At 35.2% G+C, this 21,237-nt stretch overlaps 1 protein-coding gene across 1 annotated transcript in view; it reads left to right on the top strand.

Moving 5' to 3' along the window:
* The window catches only part of C1H15orf41 (chromosome 1 C15orf41 homolog), a 137,604-nt gene that overhangs the window by 434 nt on the left and 115,933 nt on the right, over positions 1–21,237 (top strand). The window lies entirely within an intron of this gene.

The raw sequence follows: 21,237 nt of genomic DNA, 5'->3' as shown, positions 1-21,237 counted from the left end.
TTCCGCCCCCTTTTTTACGCGAAGGAAGTGAAGAAGTCAGCTGTCGGAAGTAAACTGTTAACAAGTGGCGGCCCGACGCTGCGGGGAATCTTTTTCTAACGGGAGAGGAGGCAGCTCAGTCGGCTTGGCGGCGGGATAAAAGACTCGCTCCCCTGTAGTGTAATTTCCCTTCGCTGAGGCAGCTTTTTCCGCTGGATTTTAAAAAAGGAGCGGGAGGTTGGAGGAACAGTAAAAAAAGAAGAAAAGTGTGACTGGCTTGCTTGCCAGGGAGCTCAAAATGACAGTTACCCATGAGTAAAGATGTAAAGTGTGGTGTGTCCTCTTTAGAATGGCGACCCCAAATGTAAATAAGCTGCTAGTTCTCAATAAATTATATCTATTCTTCATTTCAGCCTGATGTGGGATTGTAGCATACCAACTGTCATGTGAACCATGTTCCAATATTGATACTTTTAAGATCTGTTGTAAATATCTTAATTCTTAAAAATAAAGATAGTGGGGAAGTGTTTAGATACATGGAGTCCTTGATTTATGTCCAAAACATTTCTATTTGCTAACCAAGACACTTGTTAAGTGAGTTATGCCCCATTTTGTGCCTTGTCTTTTGACACAGTGGCTAAGTGAATCACTGTAATTGTTAATAATATGGTGGCTAAGTGAATCTGGCTTCACCATTGACTGTTTGTCAAAAAGTCGCAAACCTCGGGACACTGCAGCTGTTACATATAACCTAAGCATCCAAATTTTGATCATGTGATCATGGGGCTGCAAAGATCATGTGTGAAAACCAGTCATAAGTCACTTCTTTCAGTTGTAACTGAATGGTCACTAAATGAATCATTGTAAGGTGAGGACTACCTGTATTATCAATGTGCTTGCACTTTATAATTTACACTCCTTCTACCAAAGGTTACATCTTCCCCAAATAGAACATATTGCTCTAGTTTTCCCAGGATCTGATCTAGTTTGGAACTTCCTATGGCCACATGCCACCCCAAAAAAATAAGGTCAATTCTTTCTGTTAGCTTATCAGACAGATTAGTTATGGTAGTTTTGATTATCAAGAAGACTGCCTTAAATTTCTGAAGGAACAGTAGAGTGACATTTCCAAAAAACTAAAACATTTGTTAATCTTAGTATTGTAAAAATAATGTTCATTCATTTTATATTCATGTTGGCAAACATATTTAACACCAGCTTCTTTAGCACTTAACTCTTTCTAGCATCACTGAAAAGTCTTAATGGTAGCCATATTATTCCATTGCAATAAAACAACTAAAGCTATCTGTATTATGCCATTTAATGTTCTCATTCTAGAAGCCATTCTGTCAGATAGGTTTAAATAATCACTGATGTAGGAAGATACAAGTACTAGACATATACAACATTGTTGACATGCTTTATGTTTAAATGTGTACAAGGATATCTAGATAGCATCTATCTACACCTACTTAAAACAGTGGCCCATTTTTGCCCTGGTATCATATGGCATCTCTCCTAAGCCACAGTGTAATCATGGAAAAATACTTGTTCTGTGGGGTCCTCTCTGAGCTTAATTGTTTGCTTGCAGATATTTTATTACCCAACTAGGTAACATCAGTGTGAGTGTAAGTGATGTTAACTAATTGCGTAATGAAATGTTGTAAACAAACAATCAAGGTCAGACAGCACCAAGTACTCCACAGTTCAACTCACATATATACATACATACATGCCTACATGCATACATACCCTTTTGGGAGGTAGTGGGTTTTTAAAGGGAAAAAGAGAGAATTTTATACTGAAAAATTCCCAGTGGAAAAAGGGAAAAACAATTTAGGATTCACTGTAAGACTTGATGTTCTAGTCTTGCCTTAGACATGAAATCCTGTTGCCTGACTTCAGGCCAGTCACTCACTCTTACCGCAACGTAACTCATAGGGTTAGCTATTTATGCTTGGATAGGAGGAAAGAATATTAGGTATGTTTGCTGTCTTGAAATATTTATAAAAATGATGAATGAATTAATGAAGGAAGGAAGGAAAGAAAAAGAAAAGAAAGAAAGAGTTTTCAGTTGCAAAGTAGGATGACAACTATGAACTGCTAATTTCTATACTAGATTAATCAATATGAGATGACAACTATTGTATATACTTGTTTTGATGTGTGGATTTCAAGCTTTATTTCCCCACTAAGGTAAGTAGTATTATTATATTTGTCTGACTGTCAACGACTCTGAGTGGCTCACAATGTGTTTTACCAATATAACTATTATGCATTGTAGAATTATATTAATCCTGCAAATCTTCTTGCTATTAAAAAGTGAACAGCCAATTGAATATGAAGCTGGGTTGCAGATAATTAACTGTGATGTATTTTCTGGGTGTAATATATATAAATAATATTAGTTTGTGTAGCATAAAGATTTATATACTTTTCATATATAATGGCATGCAGGATGTGATCTTGTTTGATGGAGTGTTTGAAGTATAGGTTAACCTAGATCTTAAGAGAGGCTTCCTTCACTTTATGCTATGATTATGTACCATGATAAGCTCATGCAAGGCAAAAACACATAGAACAAGATATTGAAAGAGTAGAAAAAAGGAATCTGTGAGTTAGAGTGTCAAATTTTGTAGTCTAATGAATTGACATAATGTGTAGAGCCTTATTCTTGAGCACTACATTATTCAAGCATGTTTCTTTCCTTCCCTTATGTTCCCTGCATATTTCCTTCATGTTTTCTACAGCTGGATTTATAATGTGTGTGATTATCATAGAAAAAAAATTGAATGCATCACAGCATTACAATTTTATTAGCATTCTTTGCTATGTTATGCACAAAAGGTTCAATCAGGTTAAAAAGCTGAGGATTGGACAACATCCAACTTTGTTTCTAGGAACAAAGGTCTTAGAGAGATCTGTTTTGTTTTCATTTTCTCTCTTCATTTTGATACCCTAGTAACAATACAGGTAATTCTCAACTTACACCCAAATTGGGACCAGAATTTTGTATGCTAAGTGATGCAGTTGTTGAGCAAATCATCATGTGACCAGACCCAATTTTATGGCTATTTTTACCATGGTGATAAGCAAACAATCATGATTGTTAAGCAAGATATCATGTGAGCATGATTTGTAATCTTTACTACCAGTTTCCCAATTAATTTTACTTGGAAGCTAACTAGGAAGGTCACAAATTGTAATCACATGATCACAGGAGTGTATGTTACAGACATAACTTCAGTTGAAAATTAATTTGCAGATTTGATAATTGAAACCGTTGGCATAAGAATAAACTGCAAAGGCTTACAGTGATACAATTGCTGCCGCATCTTAAATTGTTTGATCTTTTGGCCCATAAATTAACAGCATGGTCACACACACACCTTTCTCTGTTTATATAGTACATATTTACAGAGCTTGCACCAGGTCCCAAGAGGTGATTCTTAATTTTTAAGGAATTTTCAAGCCAGTTTGCAGCAGCAGTGAGCGTCGGTGTCTAATGCACCAATCAACAGTTCCATAGCTACCAATATGATACCATGGCAGCAGTGGAGATAGTCATTGATAAATGATGACTGTTGTCATTAAACAAGAGCTCACACAACCATGATGGACTCAACGACTTCACTTTCCTTATGGTTATTAAGTATATCACCTCCAGTTGTTAAGCCCGACATCAGATGATCATGACTTGCAATTTTACTGCTAGTTTCTCCATTGACTCTGCTTGTCAGAAGCTGGCTGTAAAACATGCAAGCGGTAATCACATGATCATGGGATACTGTGACATTGTAAACACCTGGTTGTAAAGCGCTTGAATCTTGATCACATGCAAGTGTGGTAGGCAGTATAGAAATTTGATTAAATAAACAAGCAAACAAACAAGGTATGAGGACCAGTCGTAAAGATACTTTCAGTAGTGTCATAACTTTGAAAGCTCTCTAAACAGGAAATTTAAGCAACAACCATCCAAGTAAACACTTGCGTGATCTTTTCTTTTTCCTGAAGATGTTGTTTCTCTAACATGAAAGCTGTTATGTACATTTTGCAATTGTTTTAAATAGTCTTAAATTAAAGCTGGTGCCTGGGCATGCTGGATCACCCATGGAAAACTGAAAAATATTAAACAAAACTTTCAATCCAATTTTAGCAGGAACTTGCTTCTCCAAATATAAATAGCATGTGATTGCTTTTAATATAAAAGAATAATGCATAAAAGGATTATAATTCAGTTGAAAGTTTCAAGGTCAGTAAATTGGCTGAATATTAATACACTATTTCTCAAATCATTTTGTCTCTTGGATGTTACCATATAGGGAATATTTTCTATTTAGCTTCATAATAGAAAAGAAATAATTGAAGATGACCTTTCCTAAAAAATATTAGCAATTACTTTTTCTTACAAAAGAATTGCTTTGTATTATCTTGTATATTAGAGTAATTTTCCATTTTGTAATCTGCTAATATTTTGCTAACATTCTTGTTAAATTTAGATAAATAAAATATTTTGTATTAGAACCTATTAATTTAATAGATTAAACTACTCCATGAATGAAATAACCATTATTTCTTATATTTTCTGAGTATACAGAATTGTATCATTTGTGGAAATTTACTGTTCTGTCTAGAGTATATCTTTCTGCCAATATGCCTAGACTCTAAAATGAAAATATTGTGTGTGGATGAGAAATTGTCAATAATGGTAGGAATCCTGATGGTTTTATGATAGATGCACCTGTCCATTAGGAAATGGCCTGAAACCACCAACTCTCCTTTGAAAGTTCCTGAAGCCTTTTAAATCAAATTAATCTTGAAGCTTCTTGGGACAATTCAGAATAGGCAGAACTTTTTTTTCCCTGTAGGTCCAGATGAGATGAAACTGATATCGATATTTACACTGTCAGAGAGAACTATGTAAAAGGTGCCAGACAAAGCCTTCTTCAGAAATAATGGAAACATAAAAATAATACTAGGAAGATGAAATGTGTATGTAATATTTAATTTTAACCACATTTGTAGACAGTTTTATGTTAAAAATTAGCATTTTAGTGCCCTGAGACACAATAAACCATTTGTTCTAGAATAGTGTGGACGAATGTATCATGGAGATAGAATTCTTAAAAACATGTTTCATCAAATACAAGTCTCATTTAGTTAAGTGCAAATGGATTGCAACCTTAAATGTTTTGTATTACGAAAAATCTTTGTAATACATCTTTGCTTTGCGGTTTGCTATGACTAAGTAAATCTTTTCCCCCCTCATTCTGGCCTCTATAGGCTTATGAAAAAAAGGCTTTGTAATTAAATTTATTAATGTAAAGTCACTCATAAGAATAAAATTAGTGCATAACTGATAGTGTTGTATTAGAGACTTGGGTATAGCTCAAAAGACCGTGCACTTTCATGTACCACAAGGTTCCAGGTTTAAAAAATAACCTCAACTAAAATCTTGAAGGGTTATTGTCAATCAGTGTTCAGAATATTGAACCAAATGATCAGTTCAAGCATAAGGTGGTTTCCTTGTAGTTAGTTTTATGTGCACTCCTGAGGGGATATCCACCAGTGCAAGTTGTACAATGGCTTAACAAGTGATTTAAATGCTACTCTAGGTGCCTTAGAAAGTAATTTCACTGCAATCTTCACTGCAATGAGCCGAGGTGGTGCAATGGTTAGGGTGCAGTACTGCAGGCCACTTCAGCTGACTGTTATCTGCAGTTCAGCGGTTCTAATCTCACTGGCTCAAGGTTGACTCAGCCTTCCATCCTTCCGAGGTGGGTGAAATGAGGACCCAGACTGTGGGGGCAATATGCTGACTCTGTAAACTGCTTAGAGAGGGCTGAAAGCCCTATGAAGCGGTATATAAGTCTAACTGCTATTGCTATTATTCTTGCACTCTTCTACTCAGTTCCTTATGTACTACCAAATCTGCTCTGGTAGATCCCCCAACCTTCTGACAGATTGGTATCTGATTTATATACCATTATAAAACTGCATGTAATCTACACTGACTCCCAAGTAAAAATAGAAACAAAATAATACCATGACCTTCTAGAATTCATATCACAGATTCATACTGCAAAACCAAATGGTATCAACATCATTACCCAGGTGTCCTCTGGAACCATCAGTTTTCACTAACTTCTGGAAGACTTTCAGAATGGGTGGGTCTGGGCTCGAGGAGGAGGCTGTTCCAAAATGCAAGAACTGCTAATAGCAATAGCAATAGCAGTAGACTTATATACCGCTTCATAGGGCTTTCAGCCCTCTCTAAGCGGTTTACAGAGAGTCAGCATATTGCCCCCAACAATCCGGGTCCTCATTTTACCCACCTCGGAAGGATGGAAGGCTGAGTCAACCCTGAGCCGGTGAGATTTGAACCGCTGAACTGCTGATCTACAGTAGCCTGCAGTGCTGCATTTAACCACTGCGCCACCTCGGCTCCAAGAGAAAGTACTGACTCTGTGCCTCTTTACCTCTTGATAATTGGAACCACTAATAGATTTTTCTAGAGTACACACACTGAATAATTCAATTCAGGATGGATAAACATTGATTTTTTTTACATTGGATTTTTTAAATTTAAATCAGATTTTTTAATTTTGATTTTTATCAAATTTATTTTAATAAAATGCTTTTGGAGTAAAAATCTATCTAAGGGGAGTTTTCTATTTAAGATACATTAATAATTTAGTTTATTCAGCATGAAATGGAGCTTAGTTATGTAGCATGAGGCTGTATATTCTGCAATATTGGGACTATCGATGAGTCAACAGCAGGTCAGAGGAAAAGCTGCTGTGGGACAGAAATGACAGTTGGTTTTTAAATTATTTAAATTGGATTGATTTAAATCAAGCCTTTTTACTAGTGATTTAAATCATGATTTAAATCAAATCTACCCTGATTCAATTCCACGTGGAAAAGGCTGTCTTGCAAGTACATGGGACAAGCCATGTGGGACTTTAAATGTTAAAGTTAGCATCCTGTAACTAGTACAAGACTCACATTAGTTGTGTACTACGGCTTGGCGACTTTCTTTTTGCCACTACATGGGCACTGATGCAAATTTATGCAACTTTTTTCCCCCAGAATTCTTGGCAAAGGTCCAGAATCTTCTTATACCACAAAATAAACCACTTTACAACTTACCAAGTTTCCAAAAATCACTTATTGTAGTTCACTATTTTAAATCATTGTGAAATACAGAAAATGTCTCTTTCACTCTACCTGAGCAAATTCAGCAAAAGGACTAATTCTTTAAAAGAAGTAATATTGTACTTACTAATATTTATGTGGAATGTCATTTATTAAAGGTGTATTACAAGTTTGTTTTTCCTATAGCATTTATAGGAAAAAACTAATAAGTAAAATGTGACTTGCTCTTCAAGCTACATTAAGCTAAGCTGGCAAATGGGCTGCAAGTGTGAAACATCCTTATAAGTATATGCTTGACAAAGTTACAGTAAGCTTAAATGTATATTGCTCTACCAGTTTTTCATATATAGTTTAAATAAAAATATTTATATAAATAGTTTGAGCCAAATTTGAAGCCTTCCCTCTAGCATAGATATATTATGAAGGCTAATAAATAAGGCTGCAAGGGGTCCGTTATAAATACTGTTGTATTCTTCCACACCAATTCCAAAAATCTCAAGGTTTCTATGAAATCTGAAGGTATATTACACTTCCATTTTCTCCTCTGTCAGCAACAGTGCCAACTTTACTGTACCATAACCTGATATCTTTTACACTGATGTATGACTATATCTACTTTAACAAAATTAAGGAATGTATGAAAATATAAGTAATGGTATAGCTGGACCAAAACGCTAGTCAATATCCTAAGCGGGTTTCAGAGATAGGTTTTTGGAAGGGTAGAGGTTGCTGGCATCTGGAAGTAGAAAGATTGGAAGCATTTGCATCAGTAGAGTTGTGACCTTTAAATCAATTACATTTTTATGCATCTCCAATAATTGCCACAGTTCCCTTTAGAACTATATTGTACTAATTGTCAGTGCTGCTTTTGTTACAGTGAAGACAGACCATTATTCTTTTAAAAACATGTCAATATGTCAATATCACCTTTCCAAACATTCATCCCTACAAAAAGATATAGGAAATACTATAATATCTGAAGTGAGTTGAGCAGGAATTGTGAATCCAAAAGGATCCCCAGATTGTGTTAAATATCTGTTTGGGATAGTACCCACCCCATCCAAAACCAATGATGGAAATTTTCCACATTCTGGAAGCCCCAAACCCACTCAGTTCTTGAGCCAAATTCTATTGTTTCCGATACAAACTTCCACAGTCTCCAAACATCGAGACAGTACGTCAACAGCATTGCTTAATTCGCCAGTTGGATTTCATCATCATATTGATGGTACCTCATCTCATGACAGTGGATGACTTCATCAAGTGGATCTAATAATTAAACAAATACAATGAGAATGAGAACTTAATCCTGTGGCAGCCCACATAATAGGAGCCAAAGGCAGGACTTCTTATTGGACAGAGAGTAATCTGTTGATGAGAATGAAGTTATAGAAGAAAGCCTTTCTCCTCTCAGATTCCCAGCAATGGACTATGGCTTGCATGTGTGGAGCCAAATATCACCTGAGACAACCTCTGATCATCATGGCAGATAGGAAATACATACACAGTGGTACTTCACTACTTGGGCTTAAATAGTTCCATGAGGCATGTCAAGTACTAAAAAGGATGAGTAGCAAACAAACCATGAACAGCCTCTTTCAATAGAGGAAGAGGGATAAGACACTACCTATCTCCAATTTACAATGTAGTCCTTTTGGCTGTTCCAAGAAGATTCCATAACTCTGATTCAGGTGACCCTGAGGAAGCAGATAAAACTCCAAGTAACCACAAAACCTTTCAGAGAGTGTTAAGATCAGTTGACTGCAAAGAAAACAAAATCTTTCCATTCTCCCTGCCCATCCTATCATAATTTATCATTCTATCTCCCACCAACTAATTACAACTGTCAATAATTGTTCTTCCATCTCCCATAGCATCCAATACAACTGATGATGCTTCCAGAATAGTAAGTGAAACATCTTGCCTTTCATCAAAAAATCAGTCCCGTTGCCTTTTCAAAATAAAAACCACTTGTGATACATATGACTTATCACATAACTCTTTGTTTTTGCCAGGAAGAACTTCCTATCTGTCACTTTTCCCATGTCAGTAACCTTAGCAGCATGGCTAACTTCCTGTCTGGCCTCTGCAGCTGCCCCGCTCACTTCCTTTTGCAGTGCACTGAGTACCAAGTAAAGATGAATTTTGGGACAACATTTTCGTGTCAAAATGTGTTGAATACCAAATTCAATGAGTTTTGAAGCAATCAAATACCGAGGTACCACTGTATCTGTTAATTCAGAAAGTAGAGAGGAAGAAGATTGGAATTTAAATACATAAGAATATAAATGTCTTTACATTTAGAAAACACTTCATGTGATTTTATGAGGAGAGTGTGATGACTCAGCAGTTAAAGAAACTGAGCTTGTCAGCTCGAGACCCGGAGTGTAACGCAATGGGATGAGCTTCCATTACTTGGTCCAGCACTTTCCTAACTAACAATCTGAAAGCATGCAAATGTGTGTAGACAAATAGGTACCATTTTGGTGGGAAGGTAACAGCATTCTGTGTGCCTTGGTGTTTAGTCATGCTGGTCACTTGACCATGGAAATGTCTTCAGACAACGTTGGCTTCCTCAGCTAAGAAATGAAAAAGAGCACTAGCCCTTAGAGTTGAACACAAGTGAATCAGGAAAACCTTACCTTTACCTTTCATCTGTCACAGCTACTGTATATATGAAAGTTTTCAATAAAGTCAATGCAAGGAGTTGACAAGGAGTTAAGCAATGAAGTGATGGGAAGTGGGTGATTAATTGCCAAGTTCAGTCAGTAAGCCTGACAAACAAAGCCTTCTGTCTTGCATCTGTCTGTTTGTCTATTTACTTATTTAGTCAATTTGTGTAGCTACCCATCTCAACAAATGACTGAGTGGTGAACAATTTTAAAAGTAAAAATAAAAACAATTACAGCAACAAGTACCAACATTAAAATACTTAACAGCCAGTTACTATACTGCTGTTTATTACTTCCACAGTTACAATCAGCTAGGGAGGAATTCAGGTAGTTCTCGTCTTGCAAAGAGTGCTGGGATTCTGAACAACAGGTAAGTACAGAGACAGTGAGGTAGTTTTATTCTAAAGTTGTTACTCTCCTCATATTTTCCATCTAGCTGGACAGTTGTTACTTTCACATTCTCTCTGACAGATTATTTGTATTAAAGAAAAGTATTTACTGTAGAAATTTAAGGAAGCATACCTGAATTTTCTATCATTTTATCCTCACTTTTCTGTAACATAGCAGACTAGAAGCCTGGCCAAAAGCCAGACAATTTAATATTTTAGACAAAGCTTGAATCCAAATTTCCTTGATTCTATTCAGAAGTTTAAATCTATTATTTTAGATTTAGGTGCTTTCATTCAACTGCATTACTTTTCATCATGCATGCCTTTTTCTATTCACATATTATACATTCACATAGGGCCGATCCTACTAATTATTGTTTCATATAACTCAACCTCAAACAACCTTGGTCTCAGGTCATAAATAAATGTCCTCAGATTTTAAAGGGCTCTGTAGTTGAGATTTAATACTACCCACATATTATTGGTTCTTGGCTGCAGCAGCTTTAAAATACTATGATCCTTCTTCTCTAATACTTACGGCTTCAATATAACTGTTTCAATTTTGCATTATATCTTAGGGACTATTTATGTGGTTTCTATGCAGGACCAGATTTGTTAGCTTTGCAGGGTAATGGGATTTATCATATTGGGGTAAAAAATTTATTCATGAGGTAGCTTTTGGACAATCATATTCTGTGCTAAATTACAATGGTGCAATAAATTGCTGAATACACTGTCTGCTGCATATGACCTCACCATGAAAAATTTGATGCATTAGAGTAGGAAAGGTTGGAATATATCAACCTTGGTTGACAAGGGACTTTGAATGTTGACCTAATACAGATGACCTTTGTGTGCAATAAAAGTGAGTTTAATCTTCAGGTCAAGGTTGAGGTGAACAACAGGGCAAAAACAAGGAAAGTTTTAGTAGTCTTGGCTGGGGCCTATCTTAATAGGTTAGCAAGCAATAACAAGATGAAAAAATAACTAATTGTAGTTTCTGAATAATGTCTGTTACCAGTTGTTATACACTTATGGTAAAATTTATTCACATATAATAGAAAAGCAATAGTGCTCATTGTGTTCATTGTGAAGAAAAGTTGACTATATTTGTGTGCTTTTATAAAATAATTTAAAAAGTGATGAAAAGTATACATCTTATAATTTGTGGACATGGATTTATGAAGACATGTTGCTCCTGAGGAATAACATTAATATAATTTTATTGATTTTTAAAAAACTTTCAGAATAAGTAATAGAGCAATGAGATACCTATTTTAGTTACATTTTTAAATATAAAATGGCTGTTTCATCTGAAGTAGAAAGCCTTTAAATATTATTTTTAGCAACAGTAACAAAAATATTTCAGTTTCATGAAAATAATACATTGTTATCTAAAGATTTACTTTAGCAAAATACTTGGTTTTTTTTAGTTACCGTATATACTCGAGTATAGGCCGACCCGAATATAAGCCGAGGCACCTAATTTTACCACAAAAAACTGGAAAAGTTATTGACTCGAGTATAAGCCTAGGGTGGGAAATGCAGCAGCTACCGGTAAATTTCAAAAATAAAAATAGATACCAATAATGTTTTTGAATATTTATTTCAAAGAAAAACAGTAAACTAGCGGTGTATTCAATGAAATACTTCACTCACCTCATGATGCTGATGTCCCGCTGTGATGATGATGTCCCGTGCAGCCGCGGGAGCGATGTCCCGCCTCCTATGACACACGGCACAGTGATTCCTATCATTGGATCATTGTACCAGAGGAGGTGGGACATCGCTATGTGGCTGCTTGCCATAACAAGGAGGAGGTGGGACATCGTTGCAGAGCGGCAGGAGGGGGAGGAAGGGGAATCGTAAGACAGCCCTGCATTACATTAGAACGTGAGGAGGGGGGATGGTGCGGTGCGCGCTGTGCGGCAAACTGACACAGAGGGAGGGGAAACTCACAGGGGCACTGGGCCATTCACGAGTGTCACCCAGTGGCATGGCCCCACCCCTTTTTCTCCTCCATTTCGGGCAAATTTTTCACTGACTCGAGTATAAGCCGAGGCGGCTTTTTCAGCCCAAAAAGTAGGCTGAAAAACTAGGCTTATACTCGAGTATATACAGTAAACGTAGTATATGAACATTTCAGTTTTAAAGGACTTTGAGGATCTAATAGAACATTGAATCCTTTAAATACAGAGCCAAGGTTTGTTTGTTTTTTCACCCTTCATCTTTACCAGCCATTGAGAAAAAGTTAGAAATTTTAATGGTAACAACCTCTACTCCTAATAGAGCCTGCAAAATATATTCTCCAAGACTGATCAGCTCTGAAAGCTCTAGAGGTTTGATGACTGGAATGGCAGGAAATCATGCTTTCAAGACATAACGAATTGACTGGACCATTCATCATTTGTTAGCATACACTAAAATGCTGAGTTTGTGTGCAGAGGTCTGTGATTTAGTAAATACTTGGGAGATGAATAGAGCTTCACACAAGGGAAGATATGGCTGTCCTTCAGCAGCAGCCTTAGACACAGAATCCTGCTGAGAAGGCCGTCTGACGGCAGCTCATCAGTAACTGGCCTGTCACACTCTCTGATGCCCACCAACTATCCCCAGTATATTAAATGCATTTTTAATATCTGCTTCAGTAGATTTAATGAAGAAAATTTCATTTTCCTACTCTGATCACTGCTTCCTCAAGTGTTTTAGAAGACTGACTGTAGCATTTCCAAGAAAGAGCTGGCAGAGTTTATTGCTAGTTGAAGTTAAATAAATTCATAAATAAAAACTTGTGCATAGTATTAACTTGTTAAACAATGGCAACTAGAAATAATATCATGTATGCCAAAGTAAAACAAGTTCAGTGTACTGCAGAGTCATAATCAGGAGTGAGAGATATGCAGAGAAAAGCAGAGTCATTCTATTCTTGCTATTTCAATTTGCCAAAATACATGAATTCATTACTAAAAAGATATGAATGTTTCAGTTAAAAAAAAGATTTCTCATTATTTAAATATAAAATAAGATTTTGATTTTCATCAATACTACAGAAATATCAGCAAAAACATTGGGACCATTAATATCCCTAAATATGCCTATTAATTGACTCCATGGAAATCAGTAGAGTTACTAAATTCTTAAGACAAATACATACAATGAAATAAGAGAACAGTAAGGACTGCATTTAAACAAAAACATATTATATAAATGAACATCTTTCATAAGAATCTTTTAAAAGTACATTCATACTATATGACAAAGCTTTTTAATCATTACTTGTTTGAGAATTTATTCAGAATATGGTATTTAAACTTTCTCTCAGAAAAAAAATAGTCTTAAATATACATACCGTTCCCTAATAAGTCACAAACCTGGCTAAACAGACTACAAAAGTGGTAAGTTAATGTATTTTTTTAAGTTATATACAGTAATTTTAAAGCTTTTCCTTTTCATTTTTTTCTTTCAAAGAAGCTCTAATAATTTCTGTGCTTCCAAAACAGCATGCGTTTGCAGATTGGTCCTATAAATTTGATTCTTATGTGTGCCAAAACAGTAATACACTAAATGCATATTATTATAAAAATTTAAGACATGGTTATAAAAATACCTCCATTTTTATAATACATGGCAGTATTAAATAATACATTTCCTTGTTAGCATCTGTTTGCTGTCATTGTTGGCAAGGTGTATGATTTATTGCCTAAATTAATGACCATGACTCTCTTGGTCCTGATATATGTCCCCAAGCTTATTACATCACTAAATAAAATGAAAGTTACATATGCTCTCATGTTTGACAGTGATTTTTTTGTAATAGTTTTTTTAATCACCTTTTCACTAAATAACATACTCAATTTTAAAGATTTTATTCATTTTGTTTTTTTACTGAACCTATCTATATTGTAACCTGAATCACATGTAATAATAAATACAATACAAAACCATGATTAAGCATTATATAGGTGTGAACAAAAACTCTCTTTATAGTCATTTTTAAATCAAAACCTGGATTGTTTTGTAGGTTGTTTGTCAAATTAAAGCTTCCTTTAAAGTACAATTATTTTATTGGCATGTATTAATAAGCTAGGAATATGCTAAAATAAAAGAAATCTGCTAAAATAAAAGAATGCTTAACTTGGTGCTTTCTCATGAAAATTTCCATGCTCATCAGTGTAAGTCATGAGTGCATACCAAACCATTTACCACTCTCTTTTAAACAAGTTGTAAACATGAAGCAAAGTGGAAATGAGACTGCATTATTCCCAACTGTTAATTTATTCATCTAAAGCAAAATATAGATTGGGGAAAAAAACTCATAAAACAAGTAATGTTTCTTTTGATAGAGTAAAGAAGCAACTGTTATGAGTAGATGAATGGAATCTACAAAAAGTCACATCCGTTGTTCAATCTGTGACAAATGTAACTAAAATTTAACAGCAACAGAAATTTCTGGGTGTATCTGTTAAATATAGATGCAACTGTCTTTTGTTAGGTTCCATTTAGTTTTATAGAATGTAGAATGTTTGTTTATGAAATTGCACTTCTAGCTGTCTGATGATCCAGAAGATGGGTCAACAGGAATCAAGTCTATAGTAGGAGATGCTATTTTCAGTATCAAACTACCCTATCACTTAGAAGTTCAGATGCTATTCTAAGCATCTTGAACTTGGATCAAAACTTAGCACAAGTTTTTACAATTAGTGTTACATGAATACTTTTTTAACAATGTGGTATTACTCCTGAATTCTGAATTGCACTTTCAATATCATCATCAGAAGCAAACAATATAATGTATTGTGATAATTTAATTACACTGCAGTATAAACTCCTGTAATCCTGGAAATTCAGGATAAATATATAATATAGAGAAATAAAAGAACATTCCATGAATCTGCTCCTTCAAAGAGACTACAGCTTCATCAATAATATATTATTTATTCATTTCCTAACCCAGAAGTCAACAATGCAGAGTCTTTCCATCTTGGTGAAATACAACTTTTAATCCAGACCATTATATTCATTTAGACAACAGTCCATGATCTATATACTCATGCTTGATTATGACAACAACAAAGTATTATTGATATATAATTCCTCCTCCTATTTTCTTGCATAAAAATGGCAAGCAAAATACATCAATGCAGTACATTACCAGCCAAGATGCCAAGAAAAAATCCCTTTTTGGATTCTTTATGGAATCTACACCATAAATAGATCCATAGTATGATTCTCCAACTCACTTGCATCCCATAAAGAGAGTCCATTTAAATATTATGGCTATGTATATCTTTCAAAGTAGATATTTGGCAATTAATAGTAGAGTATATGCAGTACTTTTTTTTTGAAATAGCACTTTTTAGATATTTACATATTTGTTTTATAAGCTGCTTTTGGTTCTCCTAACATATATGTTCATTCACAATCATCTAAATTCTTTTCAGAGCTCAATAATTTCATAACAGCAACTAAGCAGTTTACATTTCTATCCAATCCCTATATGCCCTTCTGTATCCAGAACAATTCTCAATAATGTAATGGAAGAAATAAACTATTTCCTAGTCTTCCTCACTCCTCCACTGCCCCAACAATAAACTGTTATCTTCGTTTCTTCATATTAGTTTTGAGATGCATACCATTTGTTCTTAAATTGATTTTCACCAATTTTATTGACCAATAATATTCTAGAAATCAAGTGACACTACAAAAAATGTTTGGGGATGACTATGTTGATTATTGTATCTCATGATAGTAAGGAAAATGGACTGTTTTTAAAACTCTGACATAAATTCACTATTTGATTGGCTTCTGGCAATCTTTTCCTATCATTTTTGCAATCTTTTTTGTCAGAGCCTGACACTACAAGGCGGAGTCTACATACTTATGTTCCATCTCTTCCACTGATATTGTCTGTTCTATTCCCAGATCAGCTGTTATAATCCTTGTCCCAAAGGTGCTTTTTCAAGAGGCAACTAGACTTTCTGGTTTTTCTTTGAAGACATTTTGCTTTCAAGAAGCTTCTTCAGCTTGTATAACCATGTAAAAGGGTTTCCATGGTATTCAGCTGAAGTATCAATAATACTCTGAAATCTCCCCAAAATATTACTTCTAAAAGTATGTAAATATTATTACTACTATGTGTAGTACAACTCTCTTCTCAGCTTTCTCCATGCCACGATCTGTACAATGTCTTCTTTTGATTGTCACTCTGTTCGTTAAATGCTGGTTGTTGCATTTAAAATCCTACATGGTTTGGAGCCTGGATATCTCCAAGACTACTCGTTCAAGGTACTGCCTGCAGAGAAAAGGTGCTGAGAATCCCAAATGATGCAGCAGAAAGGGACAGATTGGTGAACATTTTCTGCAGAAATGTCCCTCTTCCCCCCAAAAAATTGTATCCTTGTTACTGATATTTAAGAAGTTTTAAAAACATTTAAAGGAGCATTTGGTAACTAACGCATTCCATTCATTTGGAATGATTGCAGAATTTGTATGTGACGATTGATTGTGTCAGGACTGGAAGCCATCTTGGACATTGCATCTTCAGGCCTGTCACATTTAGTCTGTGGGAAACTGGGAGGGGGAATTATATGGAGCTAGGGAGGTATATAGTCATAATAACATTCCTTTCTCTGAGAGTCAAGGACATTTTGCTCTGCACCTGGATAAGGTGTGACTGGGAGTGATCTCCAGTTAGGATGGTGCTTTGATTGGGCCATGTGGGTGCTGGGTAGGTGCTTGGACTTCCTTTTGGGTGGTGTAAACTGGAAGCTTTCAGATTCGGGTTTTCCCAGATGTGCCAATATGACATCTCTAATAAAATGGAACTTTGAGGAATTTCAATCCTCGGAGTCTTCTTTCATTGGTGGTGTTACTTGGAACCCTGACAGATTGATTGACTGATTTATAGTTTGATAGTTTATACCTGATTTATGGTGGGGTTGTTTTGCTGTTTTTGCTATTTTGTAATGTTTTCTTCCTCTACAGCCCTATGTTATGCAGAGGTTATTCTCAGGGCTGATTAACCTTTTCTTATGGGAAGGAATAAGATATGATGTGGACTGCAACAGAATAAAGAAATCAACTAAATTAAGTAGAGCTTTCTGCTTATACAAGACACTGCTGGTTCATACCATATTATATTGTAACAGCCTGATCAAAGCTTGAATTCTGTGCAGTTTCCCAATGAGTAACTTTAATTTAGTAGGATTTGCTTCCAAATAAATATACACAGGATCAGGCTAAAAGCTGAACTTTTTGTTAAAGCTACAGCATTTATTGTTAAGCTCTTTCTGAATAGCATCAGATTAAGAGCTTATTGTTCAGTATGAATTGAATGGTAAATGTAAGGAGGGGGGGGGACAACTACCAGACGTGGAGACATTTGTTATGTTTATTATATGATACAATGGCTGTGTAAACTATAATCCTGTATTTTGCAAGTTCTATTTTATCTTGTAGCTGTAAAAGATAATCAAAATAAATTATGGATGATAAAGAAATATTTCTAGGGTTGTATGCATTCTTTTAGGAATTGAGTCTGATCTATAAAATTTTAGTGAGCATATTAAATAATACAATATGATGTGCAACATGTCATGTCTGATAAATTATTTTGTGTGGAACATTTATACTGCTTCCATGAAACAGCTTTGTTTGCTGTTTAATGAGTATAAATTACTCATCTTTGCTCTCCTTCCTAAAAGTAGGGTGATTCCCGTTCCCCCTTTTCCCAATAATGGGCAGAAAGGTATATGTAGGTCATCTCTGAAATACTATGACATTGATTTAAGGTTCCTCAGCTGTGCAGTGTACATAACACATATGTTGGAGAGTCATCTGTCAACCAGGCCCCTCCTATGGAGTTAAAGTTCTAAAGGGAAAAGAATTCGACACAGTGCTGTCAGTGTTAAATTTTCACAATGGAAGAGCATGCAAATATTGAGCCTCTTGCTTAGCAGTAGTGCTCTGTCTAATGTCTGTGCTGGTTAGAATAATAAAAAAAAGTGGGTGCATCTAGGGCTCTTAGATCTGACAAAGGTCATGCTATACTGGGCATTTGAATTGGAAATTGTCTGGACTTAGAATTTATAAAGCTCCCAGTGTTGTCGGGGAAAAATTTCAGCAGGGTTTTTTGTCCCTGGAGAGGCCTCTTAGGCCCTTTTCTGTCCTATGAATGAATTTAGATGTGAGGGCTTCTCTGGCCTTAAAACTGTTAAATTCATTTTGCATACATCCCCAGAGGGAGGGGGGGGAAAACCTGGCAGATGCTTTTGTCTTGGAAGTGTTTAAAAGAAAACTGCAGAACAGGAACAAGAGAGAGAAGGGGCCCTGTGTAGAGTCCCAGAACACTTTGGAAATGGCCAATATGCAGCTTTCATCAGTACTAAGGCGGGGCGCAATATGGTGCCTGTAGCTCACTGGGGAATATGAATGTTGATTAAGCATCCTCCCAGGCTTTGAAATTCTGAAAGCAGTGTCAGAATAATAGATGTTGAGCAAATGTCAAGCATTTGTTAATTTCTCTGTTATTTGGAGTTTATCTAGCATGATCAATCAAATAAACTAGTGCTTCTCTGTTGTGGCATGTGTCATTGATATGGTGATTAGATGGCTAGAGAGAACTTCTGCCTTTGCTTCCTTATCCAGGTAACAGATTATAAACTTATTCATTGTTATTTAGTGAGATAAGGTATGTTTACCAAAATTGTATAAAGTTGCTTACAATACCATGATGTGGTGATACACACGTTCAAAATTTATTATATATATAGCAATTGTATTTATGTACTAAAAGATCATCATGTCTTGATGAGATATTGGGAATATGAGAAACTGGAAAACTTTTATCAGAAAAATAATACTGTAAGGGAACTACATGTTGTCTTATTTAGCTGGTAGGTAGAATTCTTTACTTTGCTGTTTAGTCAAAACGGCTTTTAGAATACTTTACAATTAATTATAAATGTAACATCAATAATACTTCCTATAAAATACTCTATTAGAAAAAACTCTGACTGCGTATTACTTAGGCTTTTGAATTTGTTTGTCTTTAATCGGATAACAATAACATTTTATTACTCTACATTTTAGAGTATGCATAGAATGAGAAAAAGTTGTTCGTCAACCTTGGAATAATTCCCAGGGGCATCTGCAAATAACCCCAATGAAGAAAAATGCAGACAAATGTGCTGCATTGCATAATCCACAATTTATTACTTTCTCCATGTGGCTTTGTTTAGGCTGCTATGGACATTCAAAAAATTTGAATCAGTCATGTTCTGATTGAACAAAATCTCAAATATTTTAAGTCTTAAACCACAGAGAAGAATGTGGAAATGAAAAAAATCCCACCCTTCTTTTAAGACCATCATATTAGATGAGTGACAGCTTTTCCAATTTAGAGAAAAGTTGTCCAAGGAGATGATGCCTCAATTTGTTGTTTAAGTTTCCATAGTAAATAATGAAAACCAAAGTTAAGTATACTTTTTATAGCCAGCTTAAAATAACTAACATAGCATTGAGCCTAGCAAACAATCAGTGGCAGTGGATTTATGTCACTATAGAACAATAACAACTGACTTGTGACCTCTTTTTAATGCACATGAAGAAGAAAGCATAGACGAACATAGATTATGCATATAGTAAGACTTACATTATAACTCATGAATTGTAACTTCCATATACCATGAATTTAATAATAATAATAAGTTTACTGAGTAAGAAGACAACCATATGTGCTAAAACATCTTCCCATCCACAATCCCATAGAAGATTCCAGCCAATGGCAGCAAGGATAAAAATGATGACTTCTGTTTTACTAGAATACACACTCTACTGATCTATCTTGAGGAACTATTTTGCACCAGAACACAAATCTATATGAAGTGAATTGCCCTCATATCAATTTCCAACATTCAATATGTTTTGCAGTTTCATACCACATTTTTGTCTTTGTAAGAAAATGCCAATGTTTCCTATTCAGATTAAGGAGAACACTGAATCAATATTTTTGTACTACAGTAAAGGCATTTCTAGGCATTAAAAAAAACCTCACCAAGTATGAGTGCTATTTTTAATGCTACATAGTGCCTACTATATTTGGTACCTATGATTTTTCCTATAACCTTCCAGATTTGTGTAGATGGCTGTGTTAGTAAGATATTGAGGAAGACATTGTTGACAATTTTCACTATCCAAAATGACAATGACTTTTCATTAAAAAAGGGTAAGAATTATGAATGATAGGAGAAAGCCTATAAGCAGTATTTTAATTCAGTAGCAATGTCCCCCTATAATCCACAGAAGTGATACTAAATTTAACACCATGGGTGTGTCTAATTTAATGAAAAGAAGAACTAGGGAGTGATATGATATTAGTGTTCCAATAGTTGAGGGGCTGCCACTAGGAAGAGGAAGTCAATATATTCTCCAAAGCACCTGAAGGCAAGACAAGAAGTAATGACTAGAAAGTAATCAAGGAGAGAACCAACCTAGAACTAAGGAAAATTAGAACAATTGATCAGTGGAACAAGTTATGTCCAGAAGTTGTGGGTGCTCCAGCACTGGAGATTGTAAAGAAATTAGACAACCATTTGTCTGAAATGATATAGGATTCCATGCTTAAGCAGGAGGTTGGAGTAAAAGATCACCAATTCTGTTATTCTGTTAGTAGTCTGCAATAATAATATAGCAGAAAATAAATAATTATGTTGTCAATATCTACATGTGTGGCAACTGATTTTTACTGTCGCACATCATATGACATCCATCGGGAAATAATAGTGCCTTCTTTTAATTTAGTTTTGTCACTTTTGGTAGATGCATGGCATCTACTGGTATGTTTTCTGCTTGTATGCAGCCTTTCATAACATGGAAGGATGAAGTTAAATCCTTTATATTTTAGTTGAATTGCTGGGAGGGCTGAATGTTAGTTTCAGTTGTTTCACATAAAATGAAACACTATACAGGGAGTCCTCACTAATGGCCACAATTGGGTCTGGAATTTTGATTGTAAGTCATTGGGGTTGTTAAGTGGGTTC

The sequence above is a fragment of the Thamnophis elegans genome, chromosome 1 (assembly GCF_009769535.1).
Source record: "Thamnophis elegans isolate rThaEle1 chromosome 1, rThaEle1.pri, whole genome shotgun sequence".
Lineage (NCBI taxonomy): Eukaryota > Metazoa > Chordata > Lepidosauria > Squamata > Colubridae > Thamnophis > Thamnophis elegans.
The sequence above is the reverse complement of the archived record's forward strand: the minus strand, read 5'-3'. Positions and strand labels throughout refer to the sequence as shown.